Source organism: Chrysoperla carnea, chromosome 1 (genome assembly GCF_905475395.1).
Source record: "Chrysoperla carnea chromosome 1, inChrCarn1.1, whole genome shotgun sequence".
In the NCBI taxonomy this organism is placed as follows: domain Eukaryota; kingdom Metazoa; phylum Arthropoda; class Insecta; order Neuroptera; family Chrysopidae; genus Chrysoperla; species Chrysoperla carnea.
This window is the reverse complement of record NC_058337.1, coordinates 34,455,780-34,475,143: the sequence shown is the minus strand read 5'-3', so window position 1 is coordinate 34,475,143 and position 19,364 is coordinate 34,455,780. Positions and strand designations below refer to the sequence as shown.

At 30.1% G+C, this 19,364-nt stretch overlaps 1 protein-coding gene across 1 annotated transcript in view; it reads right to left on the bottom strand.

Moving 5' to 3' along the window:
- The window catches only part of LOC123305344 (kinesin-like protein KIF17), a 41,347-nt gene extending 22,913 nt beyond the window's left edge, over positions 1-18,434 (bottom strand). Inside the window, exon 1 of the mRNA XM_044887035.1 lies at positions 18,390-18,434. The gene's annotated coding sequence lies outside the window, so the exon portion shown is untranslated. The remainder of the gene's footprint in view (positions 1-18,389) is intronic.
- Between the last annotated feature and the right edge of the window lie 930 nt (positions 18,435-19,364).

The window sequence follows — 19,364 nt, the reverse complement described above, 5'->3', positions numbered from 1 at the left end:
CAACGTAAGAGATGGTCGGATGAGTTCAGAAACTACGGTGGAATGGAAATACATGGTCGAGAATTGCTACGCGAACAGACAAGCGAGTAGAAACGCATTAGACATTCTACCCTTATTGTAATAACATTCACATTTGTGAAAGGAGAGGCCGTTGCCCATTTACTGGGATCAAGGCTTATTATTATAATTATTATTTAGCTACCGTTATTTACAGTTACGGTTTCGGTTTTAAGAGTAGAGCTATATAGGAATTGATATATTCAAAAAGCATTGTTAGTTAAAAAACAGTAATTGCATGCATATAACTTTGTAGTACTTTGACTCTTTTACGCTTTGCCATAGTGCTACTTTTGAAGATAGGAAGGAATTTGAAGATGCTTTTGGATCAATATCCATTTTAAATGTCATCGAAACAAGCGAAGGTTCACAGCCATAAAAGAAACTCATTCTGAAATAATATTCATATGAAAGCTTTATTTTTTTTTCGTCAAATTTAATAAGTATTTTATAATCGTGCGATTTTCCTTCTCGAGAAAAATTGATAAAAACTTACACACAAAACTTATACAACCAAAAACATATAGGAACATTAATTCACTTTAAATTTCTCAGAATTATACATTATAATTAATAACATACCTGTGATAAAAACTGATCAACAGTTATTTTAGTAGCAATGAAAATGCGTTCATGTCTTCTATGTCCAAAGGGTCATCGTTATACTTAAGATAACACTCTCCTTAAGCTTAAACAATATCACCGTGATCGTATCTTATATATTGGTAAAAGTTAAGAAGCAGTTAATTTCTGCCAAACATGGCACATTCTGTCAGTATATGTTAAGGAAGAAAAAAGCGAAGCATGGTGAATCCAATACAATCTGCGCTAGGACATAAACCGTTCGTGTATTCTGAAGTCTGAAAAGGGTAGCAAACGGCTAAATTTCCCGTAATTTCAGAATAAGCCGTAGCGATGTAGGTTGGATAAAAGAGAAGCTTATAATTCCATGTTTTTCAAATTTTGTGTTAAATTTTACGGGGGTTGTAATTAGTCAATTTAGATTATAAAAGGTAAGAGATAGAATAACACTTTAATAATAACACTTTCGGAGAAAATGTGATTAAAAACTATGTCATTATGGCATTTAATCGTATAGTACATATCGTAGCTTCAGAAAAATTTTTTTGAAAAAAGTTATCAAGGAAAATAAAGGTTATTTATCTGTGTTAATAATACCTTTAAAGTCCAGGTAAATTTTCAAGGTTATTTGAAGAACAAGATCAAATAACTAAAATTGCAGGTCAAAGTCATGGACAGAGGCGAATATCCTCTGTTGCCCTTGAGAACTTTTGGCTAAAGCATTTTTCTATAGCTAGCGTGTTTTCCATCGATTAAATGCAATAGCGACATATTTTTCCTAAAACTTACGATTTTCGAAAAAATATTTTTTTAGGGGCCTCCACCAAATTTTTACCCAAGGGCCTTCGAATTCTAAACACGGCCTTGATTAAAGCTACCCGAAGAACTAGGTCCAATCTGATATCGGAACATGATATCTTTCAACTCTGCAATATTTGTTTCAGTTATTTTTTGATTGATTAACTCGTGAATGAAACTCGTAAAAAATTCAATTTTTGTATTTGGTGCTGTACTTTTCTGTACTTCAAAAAAGTCGATTTTGTTGCATCATACGATAATTTCGTAAAATTTTAATAAGATTCAATTACCAATCTACTAAATTAAGGACATAAGTATGTTTCAAATTTTACGTTGGTAAAAAATGTATAATATTTACCTACAATATTTAATTCTAATTTTTAAAACGAGCTAAACTTTATATTCAATTAGTTAATAAAAAGAAGAAATGTATAATGACTAAGCTCTTTTTTTAATATTAATTTGATAAGGACTTATTTCCAGAATTGTGTTAATAGACCAAAAAAAAAAATCAATTAGAAAAGAAGGGCTTTCAATTCAATTTAGAATCAATTAATAATAATAAAAGAATTTCGATCCATTAAGAATTAAATAGCACGAAGTTGAAACAGTTTTTGTTTTTTTTTCCTATTTTTTCGTCATATAATGAATAATGACAATAAGTTGTTATAAATTACACTGACATAGTGACATGACATGATGTTTAGGTACATAAAAATTAAAGTATTTTTCATAATATTTATATATTGAAAACGCAACCAAGCAATAATGTTTTGGTTCTTGTTGCCAATGACGACAGATTGCGCTAATGATGGAAGCATTTATTTTATTACCTATATATTATATGACGTAGTTTAAGTCTATCATTTTTATTATTTTTATTAATAATATTTACCTATAAAATGCATTTCAAGTGTACAAAAGGTAATAATATAACAGTTAAATGATTTTAAAATTAATTGACTAATCATCGTTTGATATTTAGTAAAACTACAATTGTCTATTAAGCAATTATATTTGTCAATGTTAAATATGTGACCTTTATTGATTGATTGAAAACCCCTCAAATATAATTATAATTGCATTTGATAATCTATGTTCACTATGAAATGGAAAAATCCTTTATAGTTTTAGAAACTTCAACCTTAAGTTGATCTTTTGTCTTTGTCAAACAAAACAGTTTTACAATGGTGGGAACGCAAATAAATACATTATGAATATTAAATGGCATTTGTCAGTTTCAATGAACCATAAAGAGATATTAATTTACTCACTTACAGAAGAGACGTGTACTTTAAAAATATAATGGTATAGTTATATATTATTATATATGTTGTTATATTTTATAATAAAATATAACTATAATATGTTTTAAAGTACAATATAATCTAATAGTACAAGATCCGATTTAAGGTCGACCTTCACCCATCTGTTTACCGAATGAAAGTTATTTTTTATGAAATATTTAAAAATATTTACAAATATCGCTGTAGTGCGTTGCCTAAAACATATGGTCAAGACAACTTTTAATTAAAATATCAAAACTTGGAAAGCTTGTACACTTTATTTTTTGACTGATGTTTTGTGGGCAATCATATAGCACCACATTTGCAATAAAATTATCTTTATTTAGATATGCGAGTCAATGAATTAACAGATGAACGTGATTACTATTCACAACCTGTATAAATGCGATAATAATGCGAACGAAAAGAGGCAGACAACATAGCTGCTATAAATTTCGATTTTTGCCCCAATTTCCTAGATCAGTTTTTTGTATTTTATAAATACGTATTTCGACTACCATGTAGTCATCATCAGTAAGAATTAGCTAGTCGTGATTACTCTTATTATGAATGTTACTCTTTGCTAATTTGGTGGCGGACTGCCACCAAATTAGCTTAGAAATATTGATATAATGCTTAGAAATATTGATACTACAAACAAAATTTTGGTATAGATATTCTTAACGATGTTCCAGCATGGTATTTGCAGTTTCTATGTTAAAGCAATGGTACAATTTTTTTTTTCGACAGAATTTAACGAAAAATTAAATTTAAGAATTTAATAATGCTTACTATTAATTCCCAAAGTTTCAGAAATTTTGACCGTTTAAAATGGGAAATAATTATGCCAACGTCCAAATTTCGATCAATTTACGTCAAAATTAATATCTCGAAAGTGAAAATTAATTTCTAAATTTTTTTTTTAGAATTGTATTGTATAAACATTTTTTTCTACTTTTTCTTCAATATATAATAATATCATAAAAAATAGTTGGAGAGACCGGACATTTTACATGCTTTAAATGGGACATGACCCTCAAAATCGCGAACTTTGTCTTTAAATATCTCGCGATCTAAACGGTCAAAAATTATGAAATTTTAGGAATTCATAAATAAAGCTATTATAAACCCGAGAAAAAAAATTCGGCCAAATCTGTCGAAAAGTGATTTCATGCTGGTACTACCTTAAAGCTACATAATTAGTTTGTGAGCCCGTATGTCCTTCCGCCATCATAATAACTTAAAAACGAAAAGAGACATATCATACATAGAGTAAAATCCATCTTTTAAACAGTATCAGACAGAATAAAAGTTAAAATACAAAAAAAATTTTTTAAGTAAAAATAAACATCTTTTATTTGAAACATTTTTTCGTAAACATTACATTTTTCCTGCAAGAGGCAAATTAGGGGAAAACTTTGGTTTCCATTTTCTCCAAAACTAGACAGAAAGTTGAAAATTTGTAGGTAGCTTCAAAAAGTGAGATTATTGATTCTAATTTCGCACTAAACCTATCGGATACTATTAAAGAAGACAAATAGAAAAATCTTCGAAATATTGGAAGAAAGGTGTCAATATATTCAACACGGCCTATACAGGGTTGAGCGATTTGAGCGAACGTTAATTGATTGCCTAGATTTTACGATTTAATGTCTGTTGGCTTTTTTTTTTTCTTTGGAAATAGTTTGAAGATGGTTTGATGTTATCCATTCAAGAAGTAAGTGTGGAAATGTGTCAAAATTTTATCCCAAATTTTGGTATTGAAAACGTTGTTATTTTTTAATTGAAAACACACACGTTCATTGCTTGAATATTTTGAAATTTCATTTTACCAGGGATGTTTCACTTCACTTTAATCAAAATGACGGCACATTTCAAAATAACATCGAAAATAGAATACTCTTTATTTTTTATTGCGATTTGTTTGCGTACATTTCCTATATGGTCTAAAAGGCGGTATAAGGTGGATCTTCACCCATCTGATAATCATATCTTTTATCAAATTTTATTGATTTCATTTGTAAACACTCCTATCATAGTTTTTAAATCCTAAAGTTTTCATGACAAATTTTAATAAAGTTAATTTTGATCATTGTTTTCCGTGAACGGTTTCCGTGAACGGTAATTCAATAATCTTTCTTCCGGTACCAATTTCGATTGGTTAACAGAACGATGTAGTTACCTATATTGATTTACCTATTTATATGGATTGTATAGATCTACACCGATTTGTTAACCAATCGAATAGTTTTTTAGTTTTCATCTTTACTTGCCTGTTAGCCGCAGTGGATATTTTCTCTGTTAGTCGTACTGGATATTTTCGTTTACGAGTAATTTGATCAAACATTTCCGCATATGAAGAAGCAGAGGAAGATTGAAAAAGAATTTCGAATGGAAAATATTATTTCGAAATTACTATAACGTAATAACAATATAAACTATTAGCTGCCAAGAATAGGGAAGTTATTTTTATAATGGGTACGAAAATCCATTTCGAAATTTTCAATATATTTGTACATTACATAGTCAGGACAATGTATTAACACCACTTTTAGATTTATGTCTGTGTGTGCGTATGTCCGATCATTGATATTTTTTCATTTTCGATTTGACGTAAATCAAAATGCTAACGATCTCGGCTTTGCACCTATCGTTGTGTAAAGCCCTATGTGGTGATCATTTTTTCTGTAATATTAATTATTATTTACGGGAAGATTTAGTATAATTGATTTTATGAATTTTACTAATATTAACAAAAATATTTTTGCCGTTTATTGACTCCAGTGCCTACTTCATTCATAGCGTGTGTTTAGAATCTAGGTTAGTTTAAGTTAGAGTAGTTGTCCTGTGATGGGACACACTTAAACCATAGAGTCCGTCGTGCTACCGGAAAAAAGCTTAGTCTATCCCTGACTACTACTCCATGAATCATTTCGAGCAGTTTAAGAACAGCAGGACTGCGTTGATGTCAACGAACTTCAGGTTGGAGGAGTCGTCAAAGAAAGGTTGGGTCAATCTCCTCATGATAAGAGCTGGACAGTGGCAGAGAAGATTAGACATCGTTATCTCCTCCTCCCACTGTGACAAGTCTTTTAATAATCGCGATTCACAAGGTGGCTCAATCAGTGTCCTGTAATAGCCAGAATCCATTCTGCTTATAGATGCCCTTTGAAGCGATATAAGATCTTTCTAACGCCTACGATTGTACTCTGTCTTTTAGTACCACAAGTGCGTTCCGCCCTCCATATACGATTGTCCTTTCTTAAGATATCCTTATTCAAGAGCAGATTGCAGTTCGAAAATGGAGCCCCCTAATGTCACTTGATGCTTGTGTCTGTCAGCCTTGTGAAAGTTCATAGACTTCACGATTTCTTGGATTCCTTGGAATGTTCCTGCGTTCCAGTATCCATAACAGGTTTACATTTACTTGTTCCGCCAACTCATTTAAGGACGTTCGGAAGGTAGCACAGGACCTTTGAGGTGAGGTAGACAGAGCTTAAAGATTTTAGCGCTATTTGGCTGTCGGTAACTCAGCACATGAACGTGTTTAATCTTATTCATTTACATACCTCGTAAATAGCTATCACTTTCACTTGATACACACTACAGTCATCCGGCAATCTGAATTTCCTAAGTAAACTTCACAACTTTTCTTTGTAACTTAGATCTGTCGATATAAAATACCCCGCCCTTTGGCTTGACCAAGTTCATTTTGTTAGATTATTAAAATTGTAGTGTTTAAGGCAGTTATGGAAAGTTATTTTTATCATCTGCGGAAAGGTAATTTTAAAAAAAATATACTTAATATTTTTGTTTTATGGGAAGTTTCTATCTGGGTTTCTAGAGAAAGTATTTGTAATAAGAAAATAAATAAATTTAAAAATATCTTTCACATATCTGATAAATTTGCAATTGGACAAAACTTACTTTACAAAGTGTTATAATATTTATAATACATTTGCATGTTTAAATGTGAAATACGATAATTAGTTAATTGAAAAATTGCATTTTAACAGAAAAAATAAACATAAAAAATAGTTTAAAAAAATCAATATAATAAAAATAACTGGAATATTTCATTACAATTAAAATAGGTTGGTCGAATACATACCTAACTATAATAATATTATTGTCCTGTTCGTTCCCCCCATGCATATAGAATTTGTTGTAAAGGTACCTTTTATATTCATTAGGACACTATAATAGTACATATAAGAAACTGGGTTAAGTTCTATAAACTGTGATAATAATGTATAGGTTAATGAGGCCAAGGCACATTAGTAATACAGTATAGTAGTCTTGGGCATAGTCGGTCACCACTGAGAGCGCTCAATTTAGTTCATTATCCAATGGCGAACTAGTTCGTTCTATTAGTTCATTAGTTCTTTTTTTGAAATAATTTAGTAAAAACAATAAATGAAAAAAAAAATATATTTATGATTATTGCAAATTCTTTTATTTTATTTAAAAAGTACAAAGCTAATATAGGACGAACAATATTTACATTTTGCTTTTTTACTCGCAGTTTCTTCAGTAAAATGCATCCATAAAGAACTGTGTTTTCTTTTTGACGTCATTATTCTTATTCTGAAACTAATAAATTATATTAATTGAATTATAATTTTAATTAATAGAACTTTCATTATGTTTATAGCACGTTTATAGATATTAATAAAAATAAAACATAATTTGTACTAGATATTTTCTTAAGGAAATATAATATTGAATAGATAAATAAATAATCAAAATTAAGATGAGTTGAATAAATGTCATTCAACGATTTATTTTTTATGAAACTAAGTATTGAAGACTATTTGACGATATGGAAATTGAAATAAAATATCATAAAGAAAATTAATTTTAATTAAACTTACCGTCACCCCGCACGCAGACACTTTAAAAATAACTTATTTCAATTTGAAATATTTGACATTTGTAAAAAAGAACTAACGAACTAAAAACGGAAATATTGGCGAACTAGTTCGCGTAGTTCACCAAAAGGAGCGCTCTTTCGAACTAGGTCGTTCGCGAACTACCCAAGACTACAGTATAGTAGTAGCCTAGCCTTACTATACGACCGTGTACTACGTTTTATTAACTTTCTAATAGTTGTTTTCTCTCCGAAAATCAAAATCGAAAAGGTTTTTAATATTCTCACATTTTAAGATGTCAATAATGTTTAAGTATCCTATAAAAATGCATGCGAGTATGTGTGCGTACTCGTCTAACTGTCTGCTTGCCTTTATTCATGTGTATTTGCCTGTATTCAAGTCTTATGTATATTTAATATTTGCAAAAAATTTGTTCTGATACTTCAGTTCTGTAGATTTTCAATCAAATTAGGAAGTAGAAAAAGATGGTTTAGAACAGAGGTTGATAATCTTTAACCATGGCAGGTACAATAAAAATATCGATTTGATGAATTTCCATAAGTGGCTGCAGAAAATTTTCGAGAAGGAAGTATACACTGATGACCAATTAGGTATTATTACACACTTGCCATATTAATATATACCGGGTGTACCCGAATAAATGTACTATACTAATATACCATGTACTACAAATGTACCATGGAGCCAAATATTATAGAATGGCGTATTATAGAAGTGCGTTGTTCGTATGTTTGTCCGCATTTCGTATAATAAATATATGCCCGGAAACTGAATACCTCGTAGCTTACGGACCTCAGAACTTTGATATTTTTTTTAGATTTGAACCAAATATTTTTTCGAAAAAAATATTTTGAATACTGGCCATTTATTCTGATACAAGCGGTATATAATTTGCAAGTTTTAGTCTTTTCAATAGCTTCTATAATTCTGGATCCTATATTTTGGTATGATGTTTGGATTCTTAGCATGCTCAGAAGAAGGCTGACTGACATTTATTCGTAATAACCGTCAGCTCAAGATACTGTTTTTTTTTTTGATTCGGGAAAATCTTTCAGTATGCTTTCACTAAGATTTTCATCAGAGTTTAGATTTTGAAGAGCTGTATGCGACTGTTGTGTTAGCAGTTCTTCCCTAATTTAGACAAAGAGGAAAAAGAAAAATTAAAAATTTCTCGGTTAATATTAAACATGGAAATAGTTATTATAAGAAAAGATTTACAAAATAAATTTTACCATATTTTGTTATCTGATCATGTTTTTCGTAAATAACATAATTTTGAATTTATTGATAAAGTAGTATTAGTAACAGAAATTTTTATCTTAGGTAGATCGATAGTTTGAAGGGCAGGGGTTCGACAGTTCCGGTACTCACTCGGAACCCAGATGCCCCATGTGACCCAAGGGAATTAACACCTTTTTTCGCTGATAATTTCAATTCTTTTTAAAGGAAGAGTACACCTCCTTCATATGCATATACCATATGCACTACACCAGTCTATCCCTGGACATACCGTTTACGGAATTGGTTAGTTTTAAATGAGTGAGCTACTTGTGAGTGCTTGCCCTAAATTTTGTTATAATTTATCAATGTAATGAATAAAATAATTTAGATAGCCAGCAAGTTATTGGTTTGAATTCTTAAAGTCATATATATGACGACTTGTTTCGGTTTATCAATAAAAGGTTTGCTTATTCAATACAATTTCTATTGAATTTTTCATAATCACTTTTTAATAACATAGTATTTAAGTAAGTCTTTTTTTGTTCTATTATATATTTATCCATATGTTTGATATTAAAATCATATCAGTGTAAACTGATTTTAAATTTTACATAAATAATAATAAACAGCTTGTATATTCATGTTTAGTAAAATTACGGTTTTCATAAGCTATTGACAATATTAGTTGACTCTCTCATCACAGCCTGCGGATTATGCTTATTCCACAATTGTCACTTTGTGTAATGTGCGCTAAATTTCCGACAAGTTGGCTGGCTAAGGTCTGGTCTCACTAAATCTAAGAAAGAGAAAAAGCTCGTTAAGTCGGGTACTCAAAAAAAAAAAATGTCAGGAAAATTTGCATTATATTAACAATATGACGCGATTGTCATACAGACGTTTTCTTTTATAATACAAAAAGAAGCTTTAATTTGAAGCCATTCAAAAAGAAATGTACAGAAATATGCCACATACCCGAAGCCAAAATTAACGCAAAAAATTATTTTCAAAATTTCAGTCAACTTCAAATAATTTATAATTTTGCAAAAATCTATCGTATTTCTAAATATTTATATTTGTTTTTAATCCTGAAGTCTCTAGTTTGAGAAAGATTTAAAATCTTGTAACTTTCACAATAATAAAAACTCTTTCCTACAGATATAATTTTATGGCGCGGTTACTATCCATTTAACTCACTTCTTCACAGTTTGTTATTTTACTAATGTGTCTTGTATATAATTATCCTATGTTATACTATCCACTTATTTGCGCTCCCACCAATTATTATATGCAATTTAATTCATTCTTGAAACTGAATAAAGTTAAATTGACGTTTGTATCTTCCACATGTAGTAAAATATATAGAGATAATGACACATCCGAAAATTCAACGAAAAGGTTTCAACGGCTTATTATGCTTTACAATTAACCAATTCCAAAAATACCATTTCTACTCATTAGTCTTATAATCATGTATATAAAATTGTGTAGGTTTTTATTAAATTCATCGTTCACTATTCCAAATAAATTCGAATATTGCATTCAATTAATTATATGATATAATTCTATAAAGAATGACGTAATATAAATAACCTAAATCGATTATAACCATAATAAAAAACAGTAATTTATCGTATTTTTACCTTTACTGTTATTCTGTTATTATGTAGAGCGACGAAAACGTAATTCGCAAACTGAAAAAATGCCTTACTTCATAAAATTCAGGCATAAAAATCGATAAAATTATCAATGTATATTCAGAACCTCAAAAATAGACTAGAAGATGTTAATACATAGTTATATTAAAAAATTCTTAACGTAGTGATAGGTATTCCTGTTAGATCTTAAACAAAATTTATTGTAGCCTAAATCATGTATAATATTTTGTAACTACAAATAAAGGTCAAATTTTTATAACTATAAACTAAGATTTTTCGACAGTCGGGCTTTAAAGATTTAGTTACATAATTGAGGCAAACTGACTCATTAGGGATCAAAATGAGTAATGAAGCTAGTCGATCAGGCAGCGTTCTGAATCTCTTCATCCTTGTCGTCAAGAATAAAGAAAGGAATTATGTGGACATCCACGACACTGCATATCAACCGATTTTTGGTTGATTTTGAATACAAGCACCCAAACGCAGTGTCTTTTAAGGGCTTTTTAATATGCTTTTATTTCAAAACCAATTTCTGGTATCGTCTTTTCAGCTTTCTTCTTCTCAAGTTATTTATTCCCCGCTTTTCCTTTGCCTGTCTTATTATTTATCTTATTTTTAAGAATACAAAGAATACAGGCAGACTTAATCTGCCTTGGAAAATCTAGAGCCTACTCCAGCCGATAGCCAGTGTTTGCTAAGGATTTATAATAATAATAAATCGATATGCCCGTTAATATGATAAACATTCTGAAATCAATATATAAATGTACTTCCCGTTGTGTCCGTATGGAAAATGGCAGTGTTTCTGAAGGTTTTCGAATCTATCAAGGGTAACGTCAGGGTTGTCATTTGTCAACAATATTATTCAGTTTATACATTCATGATTGGGGTAAGTGGATGGACGAAATTAGTACCACCTTGTATAAAGGGAAAGAAATTAAAATATTATTATTTGCAGAGGACGTGGTAATATTGTCCAGTGCAATTGGCGGTAGGAGAAGGGCTCTGATAGAATGACAGGAAATTTGTGATAGGTGGAAACTGGAAATAAATGTGAAAAAAAATAACAAAAAAGATGGTAGTTAGTAATGGGTTATAAGTTGTCTAAAAGAGAAGTATGGATATATAAGGATAATGAGATCGGAAATGTAAAAAATTTAAATATTCGGAAGTTTATTTAAGCCATAATGGAAAATGGAATGCACATATAGACAATATACAAGAAAAAGCAAAAAAAATACTATGGAGTATGCGAAAATATATATACAAACACTCCAACTTCCCAATTATAGTTACTCTAAATATGTTCAAGACTTTAGAACTGCCAGTTCTCACCTACACGGATGTGAGATTTGGTTTTTAAATAACTAATCAAAGCAGTGTATACGAAACTTAAATGCGGTAGGATATAACTTCTATAAAGAGTTGCTGGGTGTCTCAAAGATGATACATCGAAATGGGCAATAAATTTAGAAATGTTAGTGAAATCCGACGAATTTTTCTGCGCACAAAAAACAATAAACTTCCATCTCAAAACGAAGAACTATGTTTGTGTGAGATTTGGAATGAGCGATTTACTGAGATACTGAACGCAATGAATTTGACTGACTTAAATGATAGTAGCAGCAAACTTTTTGTAAAAAGAAAGATAGAGGAACATTCATTGTTTTTATCAATGAATGATGCAAGATAAAGGAATTGCTTCTGTCTGTTCAGTAGATTGCGTCATTACCAACACGGGGCACAATATTTAAATATGGCTGACAGGAATAAACGGCATATTATTGCAAAATTTCGTATGTATGGGTTTAAATGGCAATCTAGGGTTGATAATGTAAGAGTGTGTGTACTGTGAAAGTGTTCTCTGAAAGTGTTGAACATCTGATTGAATATTGCCATGGAACAGAAGGGGAATATAAAACCAAACTGAAACAGAACAACATTGGGTTATTCCCTAGCGTCAAAGTACTGAATAACGTTTTGTGGCGTATCAAATGCTTAAATGTGCAAAAACAAAAATATCGTAAGATCGTTATCGACAAATTTTCAGAAATTAATATTAATGGATTAATTCCTCTTTTTTTGAAGAATTTCAAAATAAATTTAAACTTTTTTGTCTCTACTCAAAACTCATATAATCTTACTTGCACGATATTTTTACACAAGCGGCGATAACAAGCTTATTATATTTTTGTTTTTGCACATTTAGGCATTTGACACGCCATACAACGGAAGTACAACAAAGAGCATACTATAGACGAGTATATTATCTACCCATAATACCAAGATAGGTTTTCCAACACATGTGTATTCTCTCAACCTAATTAAAATTATTAGCATATCATTTTTTTTCAATGTTAAGCATTATACATAACATTCATGTAAAAATAAAAGCGTATGTTTTATATTCTTACAAAACGTAGGTAATTGTTAAAAATCGGATACAAAACTAAAATTAAAAGGAATAGGTACCCGAAGGTTTGCATTATTTAACATGTAAGAAGCAAGGTCAATAAATGTGATTATTTTCTTTCAATAAAAACGATTATACCTAACATAATTTTATTTGATTATTATACATTATTTTAAAAGCTATAATTGGTATCAATTCTCTTATATGTATATTCTTCAAATAATATTTATGTTTAGAATCGATATTCAAATATCCTGCCTGTAATTTATTGGGTGAAATGCATAATTCATCAGTTTATATATAGTGACGTGTAATGTATGTTGTATGTACGTATCCTTGAAAGGACAAAATGTAAATAAACATATTAAAATTTTAAGCAAGTAATGAGTTTATAATTATATATTTGTTTTTTGAAAAAAAAAAATAAGTTATTAGTATTTTTTAATAATATTTTGAAAAGAGAATAACGTTTTAAGTCTATTTTGAACAAAAAAAAATCAATCAAAATATAACTTTAACAAAAGTTTGATAGGGACCAACGAAAGCCTTGGTTTTTAACCTTGTGTTCATAATACGGCCCTGATGGCCCAAATTTTATTTTTTTCAATACGAGCCCCAGTTTTTATACCATGTATATATGAAATATATCATAGTATATTAAAGTTTAGACCCAAGTTTGTAACGCTTAAGAATATTGATTCTACCAACAAAATTTTAGTATAGGTGTTAAAATAAAATAAAATCACCTAATTAGTCCATTTTCGGTTCTCTGTCTGTCAACACGATAGCTCAAAAACGAAAAAAGATATAAAGCTGAAATTATTATCGCGGGCTTAGGACATACAAAGTGAGATCGAGTTCGTAAATGAGAAACATAGGTCAATTGGGGCCCATCTTGTAAACCATTAGAGATAGAACAAAAGTTTAGGAGTAAAAAATGTTTGCAACAAAAAAATAAACAACTTTTGTTTGAAACATTTTTTTTGTAAACATCACTGTTTTGCCCACGAGGACGCAAATTAGATGCAAATTTTATGGTATGTATTATATGGGAATATCAGTTATGAATGTGTGGCTCTCTAAGAGTGACTATCTTTCTATAGTTACATGACGTCAAAAAACAAACAATTGCGTAATCAACACTGTCTATACATGGTATTTCAACAATTAACTCAGTCAATTTTTTTCACTTGTTTATATTAAATGCTTACTCTACGGGAAAAAGTTGATTGAAAAATAATTTTTTAAATTGAAAAATAAGCTTAGGCGAACGATTACAAAGTCAATATAATCAGAATAAAAACGTACAAAACAATAAGAACCATCTAAAATTTCCTAAAAAATGTAAGTTTAATTATTAAAGCGATTATTTAAAATATTCGATGCTTGTGAGTGAGAGCAAACTTCTGGAGTACCTCATAAATATTCATGTAAATAATTCCAAAATTTCATGAAAGCTTTAAAAATATGGTGGAAGGTATGGTTAGAAAATGGTCAACCATACATTCATTGGCAAGCATTTTCGAGCTTATAATGTTCACGTGAAAATTTGTCCTATTTGGATGGGTTCTGCACAGAAGTGTTAGTGGACGTGTAAAATCTGCAGATAGTATACGATATACGAATAGTAAGAAACCTTAAAAATAAATCGAGAGGAGGGTATAACGGTAATCTTCAATGAAGTATATTGAAAGCTTTCAGATTTAACCACAATAATTTCGACATATATCTATGAATGCTTCGAGGAGCTGAATCATCTGGCACTGAACAACATAGTCAGGTTAATTTGGGTTCCAGGTCACTCGGGCGTTAAAGGAAATGAAACAGCAAACTCGTTGGCACGAGAGGGGTCGTCTCAAATGCCCCTATCACCCGAGCTTGTCGTCTCCCTATGTCACCCTATGTCATTCTCATAGCAAGATGCTCTGTAATTTACCGAATCAAAGACTGGATACGACAAGCCCATCTTGATTACTGGAACTTTTCGCAGGGTATGCGACAGACCAAACTGTGTATAACCACAGCTAGGCCATTAGAATGTGCTCGCCTGAAACTACATAGAGCACAGTTGAGAAGGGTGGTGAAACTCGTTGACAGGACACTGTCGATTGAACTATTACCTTCACAATATGGGGGGAGGATCTTAATGATCTCACTTTTAGAGCCTGTATGGAAGATGACGAACTTCCACGCATGTTATTTGCACCTGCAGAGATCTGTAGGGCGTTAGATTCAGAATGTTCGGGTTCGAAACCTTGGGTCAATCTATGTGGCGTCTGGCCTCAACGGAATCCTTTAGCTTCATCTGATTTTAATAGCACCTCCTACCCGAAGACACCTCGTCTTCGGGTGGTAGGTCGTTCTCAAGGAGGCTACAGAGAACTATTGGTCTAGGTACTAGGGGTCCACTTGCGGTACCCCTCTTTTGTCTTATTTTATCCACTACAGTCCTGATTCTATCACATTTTAATAACACTAGTTGTATCAAACAGGCAATATTAGTGTTAAGATCTAGAAAATTATAAATATCACAAAACCATGAAAATTTTAATACAGGCTGAGAATTTAGATGCAGCGCTTAGCATTAGTGTTTTTAGAAGCGGAATACAAATCATTTATGCAAGCAATTTTATGATATTACGATAATTTATACAAACTCTGTCAAACGATTTGTGCAATTACTGTTTTTATGCAAATCCTTTATTCAAATTTGTATACAATTGTAAAAACTATTGTACAACAACTTGAATCCATGCCATCACAATCAAATAATTTCACAAACAATGTTTGTTAAAAGTATTTACCAAAATAATTGATTTGCATCTTGCACGTTTATGTGACATTTTAGATATTTAATAAAATTAGAACATTTTTTATGTACTTCATTAGGGATTTTATCAATTTTCGAATGATTTTAATCGGTATATACAAAACGATGTTTAAAGCTTTGTATATTCATATATAATCGTGTCTTATCTTCTATTGCACTCAACAAACTTTAGCAAATAATAGTCATTTTGTACCAAGAAAATATTGGAATGCGAAAATCTTCATACCTACATAGAACCGTTATTTGTGCTTTTATTAAAGCATTCCTTATTAAGAAAGAATAAACGTGACTTATCTCTATAAATCGTAGATATAACACAATAACTATGCAAGGTGGATCAAAAAGTGTCCCAGAAGTAGAAACACATTAAGAATTAACTATCATCTTTTTATAAATATTCGTTTAATAAATTTAACAAAATATATTCTTAGTATCAAAGTAAATTTTTGGTCACATTTGACTGATTCAATATACTTATTAAAAGAGGCAAGTCTCGTATAATATTTTATATCTTTTATATATATTATTATTGCACAACCATTTGCTGTAAGACCTCTCAACTTTTTGCTGATTTTTTATGTGCAAATAAGCTTACATATATGTTTTCCCTTTCCTATTCAAGCGATGAATATAAGTATATCATTCTTCATCAATGTGACACTTACACTTAAAATTTTGTCTAAATTAGGTAATAATATCTGGATGACCGAACTTCGCTCGGTTTCTTAAAAAGACACAAATTTTATCACTAATAGAAGACCGTTTTAAATGTCTCCTCACAAATACCAATTTGAATCATTAACTACGATATACACCAATAGATGTCAGGAAGAGTTATAATTTGCATTGTATTTCATTAACTACGATATACACCAATAGATGTCAGGAAGAGTTATAATTTGCATTGCCGGTTTCAGTTTTTCATGAAAAAACGAATAAAACGACGTTTTTTTAAAATGAAACCTTGTTAGATCGACTTATCGCCCCAAAAAACTCCTACATATTCATTTTCATGAAAATCGTTGGAGCCATTTCCAAGATCGTAAATATATATATACAAGAATTGCTCGTTTAAATATATAAAATTATCGTACCGTATATTAGCTATGTGTAGAACCGAATTCAGTGGCGCTAGCGGAAATACTTATTATAACGTATATATACTTTCATTATTTTATGAATTTAAGTTTTCACACAATGTTTGTATCATTAATGTAATAATATTGCCTGTATTTTTAAACAATGATATTATTTATTTATAAATACAGGCAATATTATAACATAAATGATCAAAAAATTGTGTGAAAATAAAAATATCAAAATAATAATATAATGAAACGATATAGAAGTTATAAGCATTTCTGCGCTAAAAACCGATAGAAATACAACGAATAGAAAATATGGTAATAAATCCCGTCAACCATAAAAACACTTTTAATTTTAATAGCAAAAAAACCCAAAATCTGGGATGTTATGGATGTAAGCTTCTGACTAATTGGACATTTATTATTTGTAAATTAATAAACGCATAGAAAGTATTGAGGCAAAATCGTTTATGTCTCTCAAAAAAAAGTCATCATAACACTTAATGAATTCGACAGCAATAGCAAAAAGTAAAAATTTGTTTATTTTACCAAATTTTAAAAATTAATACAAGAAAATGGAATTTTTGAATACAAGTATTTAGTAACATTATACTCATATGATCGCCACACAATCATAAGAACGAACAAAAACATTTCAACAATAAGGGCCGTTAAACTTCCTTGAGAACATAACTTTACAGTAATGTTTTGTATTGTATATATATCGTTTTGTATCTATAATTCTCAGTGTTCAATTATTGCACTTTTGTTTATGCGCGCCAAAATGAGCAGATTCTATTCTAAAGGGTGTCCCAAAATTAACGCAAGAAGCAATTTTGATAGGAAACACAGTCTTTTTAAATTAAAAGTTGTAAATTTTTTATTAATTCGTTAACTTTGCAGTATATAGAGTTAAGCATAGAATAGCATATCCTGAAAAATTTATAGCATATCAAGATCTTGATGACACAATTTTCTGTCGAAATTTTCATTGACCATTTTGCATAAATATAGCAACATGGCTGAATAGTGGTGATACTGATCTGAATTTTCTCCCTCAAGGTGTCAGTTGCCACAGATTTGTTTGTCAGAAGCCTCAGACTTTAAAAAACTCCATGGAAAAAATCTAATAATGTTAAACCCTGTTTATACAAAAATCGCGACCTGTGGCTACTTAAACTTTATTATTTTCAAAACCTTGCCCAACAGCGAAATCGTTTTCTTTTTTCATCGACCCTCCTATTAAAAAATCCTAAACTGCCAGCTGTCACGCTAACTATGCTTTATCATTGTCAATACTGACTTTATCATGTCAATGGGCAAACATTCAAATCTTACGTTACTTTTGGAACACTCTTTATAAAGTAAAAACGAATCAAAATGACATAAAATAAATATTGAACAGGGGACGAAAGAAATAAATTACTTCATGTACTTGTACGTAAATTTTTCAAAAATTATTAACGATTGACCATCGATGATTAGTAAAAATGCGGGAATTTCAAAATATCTTCAAATAGAATGGTATTAAATATAAAATATATAAAAAAAATTTTTATTAAAAACTTACATTGAAAATATATACACTATATATAAAAGAAAATTAAATTTTAACAATACATAAGCTTATAACAAAATTTCATAACTTCTACACTCAATAACACAACAATTCAAACTGAGAAGGAAAAACTTTTAACAACAGGTGAACGAATAATATTAGGTATTAGAAAATTATATATTTATATGAAAAGCCACTCACATACGGAGTGAGAAATATACATGTAATATATTCAAACCATTCGATTCAAACCTACACATTAGTGTTGGACTGAGCAATTCTGATTCTGGAATTGATTCATTTGATGCCACAAAATTTGTCCTTAAAAATTTTCTAAATACTCCAATCATCTTAGGGTTCCAACTCGGAATCTAACGAAATAAGCTGAATTTTTGTACAGACCTTTATTTTGTTAGTACAAATGTTGTCTCAAATTCGCATATTGCGCGTCCTTTGATATTCATGATCAAAGGTTGCTAAAATCAGTTTTTTTTGGCAATATCTCGCTTTCTTTACCTTCAATCGTAATAACATTTAAGTATTATAAAAGTTGTAGAAGATAAAATTCTTTACAAATTTTGTCTGAAACTTTTTTTGTACGTAGAACTGTTTTTGAAATAGAGAGCGCAGAAAATGGAGCACTTAGCTTAACGTACTTCAGTGCTGGGTCAATATTTATAAATATAAGGTATTAAATTATTATTTAAGTAATATTTAATGAATAATTATTTAATAGCTTATATTTATAAATATTGATCCTGCACTAAGATACGTATAGCTGAGCGCTCCATCTTCTGCGCCCTTTACTTCAAAAACGGCCCAACGTATAAAAAAAGGTTTCAGACAAAATTTGTAGATAATTTTATGTTCTACAACTGCTAATAGGATTGAAAGCAAAAGAAACGAGATATTCTCAAAAAACTAATTTTCGTGATCTTTGAATACCTAAGGACGCGCACACGTGACCATTTGTGACTTTTAAGACAA